At 42.5% G+C, this 18,660-nt stretch overlaps 1 protein-coding gene across 1 annotated transcript in view; it reads right to left on the bottom strand.

The window, feature by feature from the left end:
• Positions 1-18,660, bottom strand: part of LOC137341643 (guanine nucleotide-binding protein G(i) subunit alpha-1) — a 208,946-nt gene that overhangs the window by 126,637 nt on the left and 63,649 nt on the right. The gene's annotated exons all lie outside the window — the stretch shown is intronic.

The following is an 18,660-nucleotide window of genomic DNA, read 5'->3' on the forward strand; positions in this document are numbered from 1 at the left end:
CCATGGTGAGCTTGATGGTGGGATGGAACTTGTTGATGTTATCGTGTAGTCTCTTTAGTGATTCCTTGCCGTGGGTCCATAGAAAGAAAATGTCGTCGATGTATCTGGTGTATAGTGTTGGTTGGAGGTCTTGTGCAGTGAAGAAGTCCTGCTCGAACTTGTGCATGAAAATGTTGGCGTATTGGGGTGCGAATTTGGTCCCCATGGCTGTTCCGTGTGTTTGGGTAAAGAACTGGTTATCGAAGGTGAAGACATTGTGATCCAGGATGAAGCGAATGAGTTGTAGGATGGCTTCCGGAGATTGGCTGTTGTTGGTGTTGAGTATTGATGCTGTCGCAGCGATGCCATCATCGTGGGGGATACTGGTGTATAGTGCCGAGACGTCCATCGTGGTGAGAAGTGTTCCTGGTTCAACTGGTCCGTGGGTACTGAGTTTTTGTAGGAAGTCTGTAGTGTCGCGACAGAAGCTGGGGGTTCCCTGTACGATGGGTTTCAGGATGCCCTCGATGTATCCAGAGAGGTTCTCACACAGGGTTCCGTTGCCTGATACGATGATTTTCTTTCTATGGACCCACGGCAAGGAATCACTAAAGAGACTACACGATAACATCAACAAGTTCCATCCCACCATCAAGCTCACCATGGACTACTCCTCAGAATCAGTTTCTTTCTTGGACACACGAATCTCCATCAAAGACGGGCACCTCAGCACCTCACTCTACCGCAAGCCCACGGACAACCTCACGATGCTCCACTTTTCCAGCTTCCACCCTAACCACGTCAAAGAGGCCATCCCCTATGGACAGGCCCTGCGAATACACAGGGTCTGCTCAGACGAGGAGGAACGCGATGGACACCTACAGACGCTGAAAGACGCCCTAGTAAGAACGGGATATGACGCTCGACTCATCGATCGACAGTTCCGACGGGCCACAGCAAAAAATCGCATAGACCTCCTCAGGAGACCAACACGGGACGCAACCAACAGAGTACCCTTTGTCGTCCAGTACTTCCCTGGAGCGGAGAAACTACGCCATGTTCTCCGCAGCCTTCAACATGTCATCAATGAGGACAAACACCTCGCTATGGCCATCCCCACACCTCCACTACTCGCCTTTAAACAGCCACCCAACCTCAAACAGACCATCGTTCGCAGCAAATTACCCAGCTTTCAAGAGAACAGCGTCCACGACACCACACAACCCTGCCACGGTAACCTCTGCAAGACATGCCAGATCATAGACACGGATACCACCATCACACGAGAGGACACCACCCACCAGGTGCATGGTTCATACTCCTGTGACTCGGCCAACGTTGTCTACCTCATACGTTGCAGGAAAGGATGCCCCAGAGCATGGTACATTGGCGAGACCATGCAGACGCTGCGACAACGGATGAACGGACACCGCGCAACAATCGCCAAACAGGAGGGTTCCCTCCCAGTCGGGGAACACTTCAGCAGTCATGGACATTCATCCACCGACCTTCGGGTAAGCGTACTCCAAGGCGGCCTTCGAGACACACGACAACGCAAAATCGTCGAGCAGAAATTGATAGCCAAGTTCCGCACCCATGAGGACGGCCTCAACCGGGATCTTGGGTTCATGTCACGCTACACGTTACCCCACCAGTGAACAAATGTTATCTATTTTTAATATAATGGGTCATTTGCTGGCTTTCTCTGCCTTCCGGATGTTTCTGCCTCTCTCTGTTTTTTTTCCTGTTTGTTTTTTTGTTGAATGTGTATTCGGGGGTTCTGCAAGGTGACACCTCTCTGTCTGAACACGGTGATTGCCTTGGCAACGGGCAGTTGCAGGGGCAGTCTGTAAACACCATGTATTGTTCTGTGATGTATAAATGCGTAGACTTCAAGGAGCTCCTGAACATTTACCTGACGAAGGAGGAAGCCTCCGAAAGCTTGTGAATTTAAAATAAAATTGCTGGACTATAACTTGGTGTTGTAAAATTGTTTACAATTGTCAACCCCAGTCCATCACCGGCATCTCCACATCATGAAAGGGATGAACAAGGGTGTTTGAGGGTTTGTCATGGGTGTTACTTATATTGAATTTCTGACCAACTCACATTACATATTATATTGGCACCACTACTGCCATGTCTTCGCGAATCCTGTCTGGTTTGTGCAATAATGCCCTCTCCTGAGGGTCACTATGAGGACCCACAACTGATGCCACCCATTGTGTCACTGCAGAGTGGGTGTAGGTGTATTTGCAGGGCTCTTTTGCGCAGACAACTGAGAGACATCGGCGATGTCCCCGGCTGCACCCTGGAAGGATGCGGAGGAGAAGTTGTTGAGGGCAGTGGTGACTTTGACAGCGACAGGTAAGAAGATGGTGCTTGGGCCAGCCGGGAGCAGCTCGGCATGAAGGAGGCTGCAGATGTCCACGACTACATGTCGAGTGACTCTGAGCCTCCGTGTGCACTGCTGCTCAGAGAGGTCCAGGAAGCTGAGCCTCGGTCTGTGGACCCTGTGGCGAGGGTAGTGCCCTCTGCGACGCTTCTCTCTCTGCGGTTGCCCTCCCTCCTGCTGTGCAGGTGGATGTGTCACAGCACTGTGTTGTGGAGCTCCACGTGTCCGAGGCGGACGGCGTGGAAGGCGAGGCTGTGAGGCTGGTGATGCTGTTCGCCCTCCGAGGAGGTCATGACTGCAGCTACGGCGGCCCCCATCCGCAAGATGTACATCTGCGGGGGTCCGCAAGGTAGGTACATGTCTCTGGACCCCTGGGTAATTGTGCAGGTTGGTGACTTTGACTGTCAGGTGGAGGGTGGTGGAGGCCAAACTTTGTCTCAAGTGACAGAGTGGCCTCCTGCAATGGGTGAGGGTCTTCCCCCCCCCCACTTGTCAAATGGACCTTTGCAGCTGCCACAGGCTGACAGCTGCAACACGTCCATTTGACCTGGGAGTGTTTCCCCCAATATGGGAAACAGTCCCAGTTTGCTCTAAAATCCCACCCCTCCTCACATAATCCCTTAATCAGGTCAGTTAATGACCTGAAATACCTAAATAAATACTTTCAAGTGGCATTCCGCTGGCTTTAATTGCCTGCGGGATTCCCACCAGCGGGGGCTGCGCGCGCACGCCGGCGCGTCAGCGGGGAACCCGGAAGTGCGCGGGTTCGGGGCGGGCTCCGGTCCCGCGCCGGGATTCTCCGATTTTCGGAGCCCCCCCGCCAGGAACGCACCCGATAGCGGGTGCTAAAATGACGCCCATGATGTCTCTCACTGATCAGTTCATGTTTGTCTAAGTTCTCAGTCACTCTGTCCCTAATAATAAATTCTAGTAATTTCCCCACCTCAGACGTTAAACTAATAGGCCTACAATTTCCTAGTTTATCTCTCTTACCCTTCTTAAATAGTGAAGTGACATTGGCAATTTTCCAATCCAAGAGGACAATTCCTAAATTGAGAGTGTTTTGGAAGATCATGACTAACGCATCTACAATTTTCTCACCTACTTTTTTTTATTACCCTGGGTTGTAAATGAGTTACCATCTCGACTAAAATAACAAAGAGCAACATCTTAAAAGCACATTAAGTGTTCATGCTTTGATATTGGTAACAGTAATTTCTAAGTTAAAATCCATCTAAGTCTGTCTCTCTTGTGTGTCATTGATCACGTTTGTATTGAAGGGTGATGCAGCAGGCAAAGAATTGTCCATTTATAAATGTATTGTAGAGGCTATTGTGGAATTCTAGAGTTTCATCTACTTCTACCCTTACATGGTCAGATCAGTACTTGGAACCGACTGAAGGATAGGTGTTTCAACTAATGTTGTTTTTCCACATACAAAGTACTTGGCGGGGGGGGCGGGGCAAGATTTTCTTCTGATTGCTATGTAACATTGTAAATATAGTAAGAAGACTTCTTTTCATCACTATATGTACCCAAATTGTAAAGGTGTTCTTTTATCATTTTGTTATTATTAACATACTCAAGGAATCTTCCTGCTACGTTTCCTATATTGTTAGCATATGGGAACCAGAGGAAATCGTCCACTTGTTCAAAATGTAATAGTAAAGCAATGGGAAATCTGCCAAAAATGAAAATGGTTATGTTTCAAGGATGTGCTGCAGCCGTAAAGGCATTCGAAAACTCATTAAGAGAGATGAGAAAATTGTGCCAGTCTTTTGCATTTGTTATCCAATCAGGAATTATATTTAGTTAAAATGAAAGAAATAGCTTCATTCAGCAACGACAAGCTCCTTGAACACAACACCTCATACAAATCTGTTACTCAGCTCTGCACAATTGTGAAATAATTCTTGCTGTTAAGCAGACTGTCATATTTGGGAGAGGGGTGGTGGCATTTCCCGCATGTTCCACAATTTTGTATCTTGTTGGTCTGTGAGGAATGTTGTGAAGCTGGCAGTGTGTTATTAAATTCAGTGCACTTTGCAGAGTTCAAATCCCATCGTGTTTATCTTTAATCTCCATCTCACAATCCTGGAGGGGTTATATTGCCCTGTACGCACCTCTTGACATACTTCACAAAAATAGCTTCACGGTTTTCTAAATGAAATGATAACAAACTGTACAGAAACAAAACTGTCAGAATCTCTCCTGAATTTCCTCAAAACATGGGTGGTGGGGGGGAGGAGGAGGTCATAGAAGGGTTTATTTGAGGGTAATTAATATGTGGTTGAGTAAAATGTATTATTCTCAATAGTTGGATAGTAATCAATAATTGTGGAGCTGTCAATAAAAGAAAGCAAAAAGCGATATTCTAAAGATAGATTCAAAATTCTTAAATGTTAACAGAAAAAAGAAAAATTGAAATAAATATAAAAACGGCCCATCTTGAAATTAGCTATTAATTACCATGGCGCATAATTCAACAGGGGATTATGCTAAAATAGAGGCCTTCAAGCTAATCAAAGCACTGCTCTCAACTCATGCTTTAATTAGTTCTGTATCCTAATCTACCATAGGACCTACCGAATCATTTACTGTAACATTATTAGTCTCAGAAACATAATGGCCATAAGAAAATATCCTGTTAAATGTATTACACGGTATAAATATGGGTTTCATGATTGTTATTTAGCTGCAAATATGATACTAAGCTTTTGCAGTGTGTAGTTAACATTTAGAATAAATAGAGATATAACGCTGGAAATCGTAATCCAAAGAATACCTTGCACTGGCACAAACTGTATGGTTAGAGGCAGCAATTCCTAGAGTTATGACTCTTTGGCACTTCCAGCCTGTTGACTGCTGGTCTTAAAATTACTGCAAGGCATTTCAATGGGTAATGGGCTTTTTCACCCAGGCTATCCAGTAATGACATTGGCAATGGAAATCTGTTCATTATTGGCACTTAAGGAGGGAGCACACTGAATCACTGTAAAGCATATTGCTCCTCAATGCACCAATCACACCCATACAAAACAATCGTTAGAGGTCATCCAGGTTCTCACATGTTAAGGATCAAAAGAACTGCTGATTTTTGAGGCTTTGGATATACTCAGATACTGGATCACTGGTTCAGATAAAGAGGGATAAGAATTGTTACTGATTGTGAAAGCACAATTGAGACACTTTTGGAGATGACGTTGCTGCCTGCAATGCAATCAATTCATTGCACCACTGAAAATTAGGACCAAAGCAGTTATAGATATTTACAGTTACTTATGGTCACAGGTCGTCCTGTCTGTAACTTTTTAAAATGTTCTTTGAACTGTGCTTTTAATAACATTCCATGTGTGTATTATGAATTGTAGATGTGATATGTAATATGCTATGCTATGTCAGGAATGGTTTTATTTTAAAACCACTGGTATTCAATCACACTTCATCAAAATCCAGAAATTCCTATTGGTTTACAGGCACTGTAAGAGCACTGACCTTGGTGGCAATTGTACGATAAGGACAAGCAGCAGCAGAGAAGAGCTAATTGAGATGTCAGATGGTGCAAGAGCAAACTGTCAACCCAGAAGGCCAAGTACTGGTGCCAAAACCATGTTGTCATACACAGTCAATTTTTCAAATACCATCCAGTATCATCTCATGCTGAGCTCCTGCTATATTCTAAGTAATGAAAACAAATATTCAGCAACGTTCCTATCAAGTCCAAGCTTTAGGCATCCCGTTGCAGCTCACAGGTCAGGACCTCAGGAAAACGACAACACCGAGCCGGCCAGCAAGTACATTTATGAGGCTTCCACTTGCTTTAGGCGGGTTTCTCATCCGCCTGCAAAACCCTGCAGGTTAACATCGCAAACAGCCAGAAATGGTTGGGATCTGAGTAGGTAAGTAACCTGCACATTTTTAACTGCCTATCTGCCTGGTGGGTAGGGTTAAAATCGATCCCTTGGTTTCCAGCTATCTTCAGTTGAACATCATTAAATCTGGTGAACTAAAACCATAAATATGAATTTTATGGAAGATTACATTTACAATTTTCAGTGTGAGGATGTGAGATGAATTTTCATCTTCACCTCCTGGGCTGTAACCCAGCGGAGTGGATTGTCTACCCAGTGTAGAACCCTCCTACGGGCGATCCGCTCTGCCACATTACTGCCCAGGTGATGAAGCCGAAGATTTACCCCAGTGTGGCTTAGTGGGTTAGAACACCACCCTCCTTTCATCTTAGGACCTAGCTCAGGCCATTGGGTTGAAAGTCACAACTCCTCTGCTGGTACTTTGGTCAATAAAACCCGGGTTCCTAATAAATGAAAGCCTATAACTCAAAATTGTTCATAAAGACACTCCCAGCAGCAAAATGGTCATATCAGAATCTACAAAAGTAATTGGTGCAAAAGATGGGCATGTCAAGGATCTCGCCTTTTTTTAAAAACATTCGATTTGGGTAAGTGCTTGACCTTAACACCAGATACAGAAATTGAAAACAATGTTCCATTTTCTAGTACTGACATCCCCATAGGTAGCACTGAAGTTTCTGAGTCAGAAGTTTGTGGGTTGAAGCTCCACTTCATGATTTCAGCACATAATCTAGGCCGACACTTCAGTACAGTACTGATGGAATACTGCACTGCCAAAGGTGCCATCTTTTGGATCAACCAAGGCCTCAGCAGTCAGTTCAGGTGGCTGGAAAAGATCTCATGGCAGGTTTTAAAAAGACAAGCAGACAGTTCTTCTGGTCACCCAGTTAACTTTCATCTCTCAGCCCACATCACCAAAACAGATTGACCGGTCATGTTCAATGCTGCAGAATTCTATTGCAATGTTTATTGCAGGGTTGGTGGGAGACAGGCACAGTTCACCTGTACCAGCAAATCGGGCTATCAAAGTACAGCAGTTCTTCAAACATTTTTGCTTTTTCTATAGTTGTTTAATTTATCACTACATTGTGTTTTCCTTGGCAGGAAAACTGGCCTTAAACACTCCACTCTCAGGGCCTTGTCATTTTACTATGATGCCCATTACTTAGTAAGAATGTAGGCCTGTGATGACAAAGTATTACTGACATTTAGCACTGTTGATTTCAAAGTGACAATTTTCATATCGTGAATTATTACTATGACAAGAAGGAGTAGCTTTGAATCATTCGACAGCAAAAGGTTGAGTTGGCAGCATGCCCTATTCAGGACATAAAAATTACATAGAAGAGAGACAGCAGAAGACATGCACTCTGTTTTCTGCACCTTTTGCAGTTCCATTTCTATTGAAATGTTCATGTTTATGTTTTCAACTCTATCCAGCCCACTTCAGGGAGACGACAGCCTGGACGGCAGCCAGCTTGGGTAAGGAATTAATGATTTTTGAAATGTCGTATTTTTTTCAACACTCAGATGATTCAAATATATGTCAAAAATAATCATCCAGTGACCCCATTATAAGCAGTCACTTGTTATTTTCTGCTCTCATTCACAGTCAGCACTTTGTTTCTCCTCTAAGGGCATAATTGTTCCATTTCAATTGTGCAGTATGCATGAACAGAGATATGGTTAAACTATTGTGAATCCCATTGTTCAACATGAATTTGTTAACAGGTTCACCAGGTACTTAGCTCTTAGCAAAATATTTCTAGGAGATGTTTTCTGAGTATGTTCAAATAATAAATGCATAGCAGCTCTCTGAAGAGATATTATAGCTAAATGAATGCATTTTCTATTTGACAGCTGAATAAAATAACCTCCATTGAAATCTTGTTCCTAGAATGAAAAAAAGAATTCTGAAATAATGAGGTTCATATACATATGTATATATATATATATATATATATATACACACGCATATATATACACACACATACACACACATTAGCTAGTTTATAGATATAGATATATTTCAAATGATACCTTGTTCCTGAGCTTAAGTTTCAACTACCTTTCCACTATTTTGAAATGTTTTGTTACTTATAAATTTTCTATTTATTCTGCATGACATCTTACACTTATATTCAATGGGGGTAAAATTTGGGGGTGGGGTGGGGGGGATAAAACGGCTGTTAGCAAATCGGCCGCCTGTTACACATCCCGCTCCATTTTCCTTCCTATTGAAGTCAAACGAATGGAAAATCGGGCAGGGAGTGTAATATGTGGCTGATCCACTCCCGCCTGTTTTGAGCGCCACCGAAGTTGAATCTTACCCTCCATATGTCAGATGGCACCACCATCTGCTGGGCAGAACACCAGAGAATGGAAAGAACTGTTGTAGATATAACATGTGCTCAGGATGCAAAAGAATTTGCAAAAATATTTTCATCAATAATGCTTATGGGCAGACATACTGCAAGTAAAATTTAACACTGATATAAATGCAAAGTATCACACATAGGTCAAAAGATGTTGGACACAATTATACAATGAATGGAACTTAATTAACATAGGGAAGCCTGGACACAATAATAGACACGTCTCTTTGATTATCCAGCTAATATTTTTTTTTAAAGTTAGCACAATGCTAGACTATACAGCCAGAACTGTAGGGTACAAGTGTGCAGAAGTTATTTTACAATGCTCAGGTCAGACCAAACTTTTGGAGTGCAGTTACAGTGTTATGTAGTCAACTGCAATTCTTTGTACAAAGCATGTTGAGATGTTTCATCCTGATAAGGTATGATATAAAATCCAAGTATTATTTATCTATTTAATTTTTAGAATACTGCATTCTGTTTTGGGCACAGAAAAGATATGCTTACATTAGAAAGTACATAAAAGAGCAACAAGAGTAAGGAAATCTCATGGAAGTATATTATACTAAATTAGTATAAAATAAATCTAATTTATTATTTCAAAAATAAGCTAAGAAAGTTGCAACAGAGGATATAATTGGAACTTAATGAAAAATAAACTTAGAACAGGTATCAGGAAAAATTTCTTAGAGTAATAAGTATTTAGAATAATCTGCAAAGGAAGGAAATAGAGATAAAACTATGGCCCAGAATTTGCTGTAGCAGGGCAACGAAAGGTTTTAAAATTTTTTACATGGCAAGTTGCTGAAAGTGTGAGCTGATAACGGTGCAGTGAGAGAAACAGGGCATCTGGGACCTGAGTGAACAGGGCAAGAAACTGTGTATCTCATTAACCAATCAGATTGAAGGATTGTGAAATTAACAGCACTAGGACTGAGGAGGAAGTGTAAATTAGAGTGGGTGAATTCAATGTCAAATCAGGTACAGAAAGAGAAATAAAGGGGGTGATTTTAAACCCCAAGAACGGGTAGGTTAGGGGCAGGTGGGAGTTGAAAATAGTTGTTTTTTTGGGTCGCAACCACAAAATTTTCGGACTTTGTGTTCCCAGTGAGAAGTTTGTACTTCTACGCGCCAACGTTAAACCCAGAAATAAAGCTGGGTTGCGGTCGCGACCCAATAAACAACTATTTTTAATTCCCACCAGGCCCCAATCCAACAGTTCTTGGGGTTTAAAATCACCCCCAAAGAGAGGGAAAGTAAGATCAGATTAAGAGAGAGAGAAAAAAAAAGACAAAGTTAAAAAAAAAATTTAATTTAAAAAATAATCTCCAACAACAATTAAAACCTAAAGAAATGAGACACCGCACTTGTCAAAGATAATTTTCAGTGCCAGCGAAGTTGACTGGCAGTAATTAACACTTATCACATCATTAAAAAGGTACTTGCACTTGAAAGGACTGGAATTAACTTTCTGTGGCGAGTTTTGTTCGTATCTACTGCACAAATACAGGAACTTCACGCCGTTCAATGTATTTCAATGATGAGGCAGACAACGAGATGCCGTTTGCGCAAAACTAATTGAGGAGCGGCGCATCTTGGACTGCAACTTTTGGATTTCCCCGTTTAACCGTGCATCTGCCCTCGCCTGAAGTTGCTGTTGCATCTGCGCATAAATAACGGCGAGCGCCATTAGCTTCACCATTATTTTGACTGCAAATTTTGGGCCATGATCAAAAATCCAATTAAATACCATGATGGGAGAGTTAATGCACTAGAGGGATAAGCTTCAATGGACTGAATGGCTTTTTCTCATCTACAACTTTTTTTAATGCGTTCTCATGTATTACAGCTGATGTGGTTTTAGGAATTGCAACTCTGTAAATCCAAAGTTTCCCTCATTTCTTGTCCAGCAAAAGGACTGTAGGCTCAGTTGGTTGGTCTGGCATTTTATATGAAAAGGGATTCCCGAATGAATAGACAATAGAAAGAAAGTAAAAGGAAAGAGAGCTGATTTCTTCTGTGGGCAGTGACAGTACACCTCAGATGCACTGCACCTATCATAACAGAAGAGTATGAAATTTTCCTGCCCTGAGCCAGTTGCATGGTTTAGGTGGCACCAGAAAATCAGGCAGGGAACAAGAGCAGCTGCAGGCCTGAGAGACCTGCAACTGTGCTTCTGACTGCAATTGGGTTATTGAAGCCTTAAAATTATTCTGTGGAGGAGGGTTTAAAAACATGATCTGTTACGTGCCTCCAATCTTCGGCCCACCCCCAGGATCCCAGCAGGCCCTCGGACCACTTATTTGGAAGCCTCTCCACAATGGACCTAGGCACAGCAAAATGAGGCAGGAGGCCAGCAAAGCCCCCTCGAACTGGATAACCACAGGAAATCTTGGAGTGGGTTCAGAGACCTGAAATAAATTCTTCTGTGCTGCACCTGCGAAATTCCAGGAAAATACAATCTGGAGTCTTTCATTGTGCATAAAATCTATTAAAACAAAATCACTGAAAAACCAGTGAACCCTAGCGCCAAAGGTTGAAACTGAAGATTTGAAATTAGGTTAAAAAACAATGGCTACCTTTTAAAAACATTGGGCGCTAAATTGGGCCATGCAGCGCCCGTTGTTTCGACGCGACATGGCCTCTTCGACATCCAAGTTGGCGTCTTGGATGCACACGCACGTTTCCAGCGTGACATACGCCAGACACCATTTTGGTATAGGAGTTAGCGCAGGCGCAGATAACGAACACTGGAATTGTGTAAAATAGGGAGAAAATGGCTTCAATCAGTGTGCAACGCTGATTTAAAGTGATAGACACCATTTTGGGATTTAATGCTCAACTCAACGCACAGTCCTAACCCCGACCATTTGACCGTGTCTTAGAGTGCCTGGAGAACCCCCACCAGCGCTATTTAAAGGGACCACGCAGGATTTACAGGTTAGTGGCTGGATTATTGCTTCTGGCTGCTCAGACATTTCTAACTGTTTTTGGAGGTCTGCTACACTTGAATACTAGGACACGGGGACATAGCCTAACATTTAGAGCCAGGACATGCAGGAGTGAAGTTAGGAAATGCTTCTACACGTAAAGGGTGGGAGAAGTTTGGAAAGCTCTTCTATAAATGGCAGTTAATGCCAGCTCAATTGAGAATTCTAAATCTAAGATTGATAGATTTCTGTGAACCAAGGGTATTAAGGGATATGGGGCTAAGGCGGGTATATAGAGTTAGGTCACAGGTCCACCCTGATCTGATCAAATGGTGGAACAGGCTCGAGGGGCAAAATGCCACCGCCAATTGCTGCCTCCTGATATGTGCCAGCTTCTCCTGCAAGAAAGTGGGACGTGTGTCTAGGTGATGTGCCTATCATGGTTGAATAGCTGCCAGTGTGTGTGGCCTGTGAGTTGTGGGTGGGCGGCTTGCAACGGTGGTAATGTGAGAGAGTTGAGTACTGATGGAAAGAGTTTGTTGTATGTGGGTGATGGGGGGTAGTGCATGGAGCAGTGGATGCGGCTAATGGTATAGTTGGTAGGAGACGCCACTTGACAATTGACCTCACTCATCTTTACCATTCATGTCAAAGCATTGAACTTCTTCCTGTTCTGTATCCATGTTCATGATGCTGTACGCCTGGCATTGACTTCTTCCCCTGCTGCCTCCCACTCCTTTTGGGTGTATGTCTGGAGGGCCTCTTGCTAACCACCCCCCCCCCCCCCGCAGATATAGGATGTCCCTTCTTCTGTGCACCTTTTGCAGCAAGGCCTCTGGTGCATCAGCAGAGAACCTTGGTGCACAGAGTCTCAGATGGGCAGATTGGTGAGGTCTGGCATGTAGATTGGAGGTTGTGAGATTTAGTGGTGCGCAACCTTTATTCAATGTTTTAACAAACTCATCAGTATGTAAAAATAGGGATGGGACCTCCATCTGTGCTTTACGTGTGTGATGTCTGATCTTCGTTCAGAATCCGTGCAGACAGCAGGCTGTTATGTTCAGCAAATAACAGGTACCAGCTACCTTTAAGAGATTTCTGACAGAGAGCCTGCCATTAAAAGATTGGAGCTTCCCCCTGCTGGTGGAAAGTATGAATTGCATGGAATCCTCATGCAACGCTGATTTCCAACGCAGATTGCAGGTAAGTCCTCAGGCCTGACAAAAATCTCGTCCTGCCTGCGCAGGGACCATTGGGCATGGGGTAATAGCGGATCGTGCTAGTCCTACCCAAAAACAGGCACCATCCAATTTTTCCCCCATTGAGTTTATTTGGGTGAATTGTATAAACTCTACCTTGGTACTTTCAATAAGGAACCAAGAAGCCCCTGAGAAGTATTATTAATTATCAGTAATTTATTGATAATAATATGACTGTACCAAAAACCTTCATATTAAAATTGATCTGCTAGTTATCTGATTTATGTATGTGGCAAATAGAGCTATTAAAGAGAGTTGAAACAAGATATATAGGATTAAATACTTCAATGCATTATTCCCTGTATTACAGACAGATTATAAAGAATAATGGCTAAGCATTTATACACATTTATATAATGAATAATTTCTGCCCCTCTCGATTTTCTTTGAGGCTTTTTTTTAATATATTAGTTTTAATGTATATTGTGTATTTATTTTTCAAATAATGGAAGAAACTATTTTTAATTTAGTATTGAAGACACAACATTCAAAAAGGTTTTGTACAATTCCCTTGTGTAGAAAGTTTTCACTGAGGCCACAACTCTGTTTAATCCATGATGGAGACAGCAAAGAGGCTCAGCAGAAGGCTAGAGCCATTTCTTATTTGTTGTTAAGGTAACAAACATTTTGCTGAGAGCAATACATTATTACAGATAATTAAGAGATACCCAATGGGGCAGAATTTACTCAGCTCATTCCTCAATGGCGTCCTGTCCAACTGCCGTTAAATCCATCGGAGTAAGTTCGCGAATGCGCACATGCATATTAAAACCCCAAAATCACGCACTTGCTCCGAATGGTTCACTGGTTGAAAGTTACGAATTGAAGGGCCCCCTACGCTACAATCAATAAACAGCCATAAACTTACCCATCTACCCAGCTGGAATGAAGATACTTACACCACAAGAAGGTACACTTGAAAATACCAGCCCGACACTACTTTTTCAAAGCATGGTGACTTACTGGGGGTGATTTTAAACCCCAAGAACAGGCGGGTTGGGGGCAGGTGGGAGTTGAAAATTGTTGTTTTTTTGGGACGTGACCGCAAAATTTTCAGACTTTGCATTCCCAGTGGGAAGCCTGTACTTTTCCGTGCCGACGTTAAACCCGGAAATAAAGCCGGGTTGCGGTCATGGCCCAAAAAACAACTATTTTCAACCCCCACCCGCCCCCAACCCACCCATTCTTGGGGGTTAAAATCACCCCCATAATGACTGCAAAGCAACAAAAAAATTAAATTTTAAAAATGTGGAATGTCTAATTATTCTTATTTTAATATTTTTTAATCAATAAAAAAATTAAAATGAAAATTTTATTTTTGTTCACTTTTAATTTCTGTATGTTTCAGTACATTATAAATCATTTCCTTGTCTTTTTATAATAAGGTATACTATATTAAATTTATATTTAGATTAACATAGGGAATGTCACTTTAAATGAATGTTTGTGGGTGAGGCTTGCGTTCCCACAGTCTTTGCATGCACACATGGCCTGCGCTGATCTCGGAGCGCACCACTGGAGAAGATTTCAAAATCCAGCAAATGGACGTCGTGGCCTACGCAGCGAGTACATTCGTAGTTTTTATCCGGAGGATGTGCGGAGAGCCGTGCCATGCCGGTCGGAGCAAGTTCCAGCCCAACATGTTTTGTATAAGATACATAATGGCAAACATAAACTGCAAGATGAGTGACATTGGGTCTAAAAACATATGAGCAGTCCAGACATGACTGAATTGGAGGCAAGACTAAGGTGGGGGCTTACCACAGTAATATTTGCTGACACTTAATATTACTAAAAATGATGCAGGGCAAATGTTCCAGACTCTGTGTCTGGGTGTTTTGGATCATCTAAGTACAGCACATAGAGGAAAATCAGGTAAGCAGAAACACCCGACTGTAAGAGAGCTTGCCAGATTTTCCATCCAATTTTCTAGGATGGTTCCCTTACGAGAGTGTGCTACTCTATGCCCGACTTTCCATTATGCACAGCATTCAGGCACAGGAACAGGAAAATATGCTCCATATTCTCTACAATTGAAAAAGATAAGAATCCAGGAACTGTTTAGGAATGGTTAAGCTTGTCGCAGGAGCTAGAGAAACTAGAATGAACAGCACTCAAATATAAAGAACAATTTTCAACATATCAAAATTGCATATACATCCTAATGTGGGAGGCATTAAAACAGAGGATGATATAACTCTGTCAGGGTTTTGATCTTATGCAGTGACTGATTGCAAATGCACAATCGTTATGAGAGGTTGATACTGTTTCTGAAAATGATGCTAATGAAAAAATAAGCATTAGTGCTAAGCATGTGTGAGAAAAGACCCACCAGCACAGGCCATATCATTCCTGGTACTGTCCAATGTATTGTAAAACCTGAGCAATAATCTAGGCCCTCACATTATGCCATGGGATACCAGCATATAAGCATTAATGCGTTCATCTGAAATTCTTTTCTCCACTATTTTAGCAGAGGCTTGAACTCCGTTTAAAACATTCCACAATGTAACTTCTCAGCCACAGGAGATAAACCTTAGGTCAGGTCAATAGCAGTCTTACACTTGACATCACTGTATTCATACCGCTCACATGCTGGTACTGGTAAGGTAATAATATTTCTCTATGGCTTGGGAATGAAAAGTACAAGGCATAGGAAGCAGGATAATAAGATCTGAAATTAAATATTATTCAGAGCTACAGACTTTTGTAGTAATATTCAGTATGAAAATTGAACTTTTATTTCCTGGAACGTTAAAAATAAAGCTGCTCTCTCAATTTAATTTATCTTGCTAAAACATGATTTTAGCCTTCTCCGTGACATCCATCTTACTGAAATGAAGCCCGTTAACAATGGAAACTGGGTGGAATATATTTCTACTTCATGTGATCCCAGATGCAGAGGAATGAACTGCAGAAATACAATAACTGACTTTCAGACAGAGCATAAAGGGTAATGCATCACAGCAAGGGTGTTGTTAGGTGGTAAGGAAATGATCACAGTCAATATGCAGACTCTAAATCTTAACATCCATTTATTTTACTTCATAATTACTCTGATTTAGAATGAGAGTCGAGTAAAATGTAAATGAATAATAATCCAGATAAATCTCGTCCTCAATATTTGGCCTCATAGTTTCACAGAAATTTTTATATATATTCTACTGGTGAAAAAGATGAGTTTGGTTGATGCTTCACTTAAAGAGAAGGGATTCCACTTTCTATTTCACATGATTTATGCAAGACGTCCTGCAACTAATTTCATTACTTCATCCTCAAAATTTATGTAGGAAAGATTGATGTCAGAATTAATCCGGTTATCATTGGGGTCATGCCCCTATCTCTGTCACTTTAATAATTGATTCAAGAATCCCCAAATCTTGTGGATAGTGATCCAATAAATCCTTGTCATCTGATGGCAGGCTCATGAAAATGATTGATAAGGAGATTGAAAAAGTTTCTCACAATGTTTCAGGTGATACCTTATGAGAAACTGCCCAGGCAGCAAAAAAATGGTTTCTTGAGCTTCATGTTTGAAATGGAATATGAACAACAACAACAATTTGCATTTATATGTACCTTTAATGTAGAAAAATAACCCATGGTGCTCCACTGAGGTGAAATCAAAGGAGGAGATATTAGGAGTAACCGAAAGCTTGCTCAAAGAGGTGGGTTTTACATAGTATCACATAGAATTTACAGCACAGGAACAATCCGTTCGGCACAACTGGTCTATGCCAGAGTTTATGCTCCAGACGAGCCTCCTCCCACCCTACTTCATCTAACCCTATCAGCATAACCTTGTATACCTTTCTTCCTCATGTACTTATCTAGCTTCCCCTCAAATGCATCTATACATTTTGAGAAGGGTCTTGAAGGAGGAGAGGGGGGTAGGGAGGTTGAGAGGTTTAGGGAGAGAATTCCAGACCGTAGGGCTTAGTGGCTGAAGGCATGGCCTCCAATGGTGTCGTGAAGCGAAGGGGGGATGCACAAGAAGCAAGAATCAGAAGAACAAAGAATTCGGGGTGGGGTGTAGATATGGAGGAGGTTACATAGATAAAGAGTGACAAGGCCGTGAAGGGATTTGAACACAAGGCTGACAATTATAAAGCTGATGGGTTGGGGAACCTGGAGCCAATGTAGGTCAATAAGGTGGATGAAGAGGACTTGGTGCGGGATAAGATACAGGCAGAAGAGTTTTAGATGAGCTGAGTTTCAGGAGGATGGAGGACAGTAGGCCGGCCAGTGGAGAATTGCAGTAATCGAGTCTGGAGATGAGAAAGGCATGGAAGAGGATTTCGGCACCAGATGAACTGAGGTAGGAGCGAGGTGGATGATGTTACTGAGGTGGAAGTAGGTAGTCTTTGTGATGTAGAGGATATGGGGCTGAACGATCGAATAGGTCTCCGAGATTGCTAATAGCCTGCTTCAGCCTGAGACAGCAGCTGGTGAGGTGGATGGAATTGGTGGCAAGGGTACAGAGTTTGAGGCGGTGGCCGAAGGTGGCTTTGGTTTCTCCAATGTTTATCTGGAGAAAATTATAGTTCATCCAAGACTAGCAGTCTGAAAGCACAGGAGGGGTTGAGAAAAGTGATGGCGGGGTCAGGAAAAGTAGTGGAGAGGTAGAATTGGATGTCACCAGTGTCAATGTGCAAGCCGACCCCATATCTTTGGATGATGTTGCCAAGGGGCAACATGTAAATGAGGAAGAGAAGGAAGCCAAGGATAGATCCTTGGGAGGACTCCAGAGTCAACAGTGTGGGGGCGGGAAGAAAAGCAATTGCTGGAGATCCTGTGGCTATTTTTGGATAGGTAAGAGTAGAACCAAGCAAAGGTAGTCCCCTTAGCCGTACAAGAAGATAGATGAGGGCTGTGCAGTAGACGTGGTCTACATGGACTTCAGCAAAGCATTTGACAAGGTACCGCATGGTAGGTTGTTACATAAGGTTAAATCTCATGGGATCCAAGGTGAGGTAGCCAATTGGATATAAAATTGGCTTGACGACAGAAGACAGAGGGTGGTTGTCGAGGGTTGTTTTTCAAACTGGATGCCTGTGTCCAGCGGTGTGCCTCAGGGATCGGTGCTGGGTCCGCTGTTATTTGTTATTTATATTAATGATTTGGATGAGAATTTAGGAGGCATGGTTAGTAAGTTTGCAGATGACACCAAGATTGGTGGCATTGTGGACAGTGAAGAAGGTTATCTAGGATTGCAACGGGATCTTGATAAATTGGGCCAGTGGGCCGATGAATGGCAGATGGAGTTTAATTTAGATAAATGTGAGGTGATGCATTTTGGTAGATCAAATCGGGCCAGGACCTACTCCGTTAATGGTAGGGCGTTGGGGAGAGTTATAGAACAAAGAGATCTAGGAGTACAGATTCATAGCTCCTTGAAAGTGGAGTCACAGGTGGATAGGGTGGTGAAGAAGGCATTCAGCATGCTTGGTTTCATTGGTCAGAACATTGAATGCAGGAGTTGGGATGTCTTGTTGAAGTTGTACAGGGCATTGGTGAGGCCACACTTGGAGTACTGTGTACAGTTCTGGTCACCCTATTATAGAAAGGATATTATTAAACTAGAAAGAATGCAGAAAAGATTTACTAGGATGCTACCGGGACTTGATGGTTTGACTTACAGGGAGAGGTTAGACAGACTGGGACTTTATTCCCTGGAGAGTAGGAGGTTAAGGGGTGATCTTATAGAAGTCTATAAAATAATGAGGGGCATAGATAAGGTCGATAGTCAAAATCTTTTCCCAAAGGTAGGGGAGTCTATAACGAGGGGGCACAGATTTAAGGTGAGAGGGGAGAGATACAAAAGGATCCAGAGGGGCAATTTTTTCACTC

This window comes from Heptranchias perlo, chromosome 24 (genome assembly GCF_035084215.1).
Source record: "Heptranchias perlo isolate sHepPer1 chromosome 24, sHepPer1.hap1, whole genome shotgun sequence".
NCBI classification, from domain to species: Eukaryota; Metazoa; Chordata; class Chondrichthyes; order Hexanchiformes; family Hexanchidae; genus Heptranchias; species Heptranchias perlo.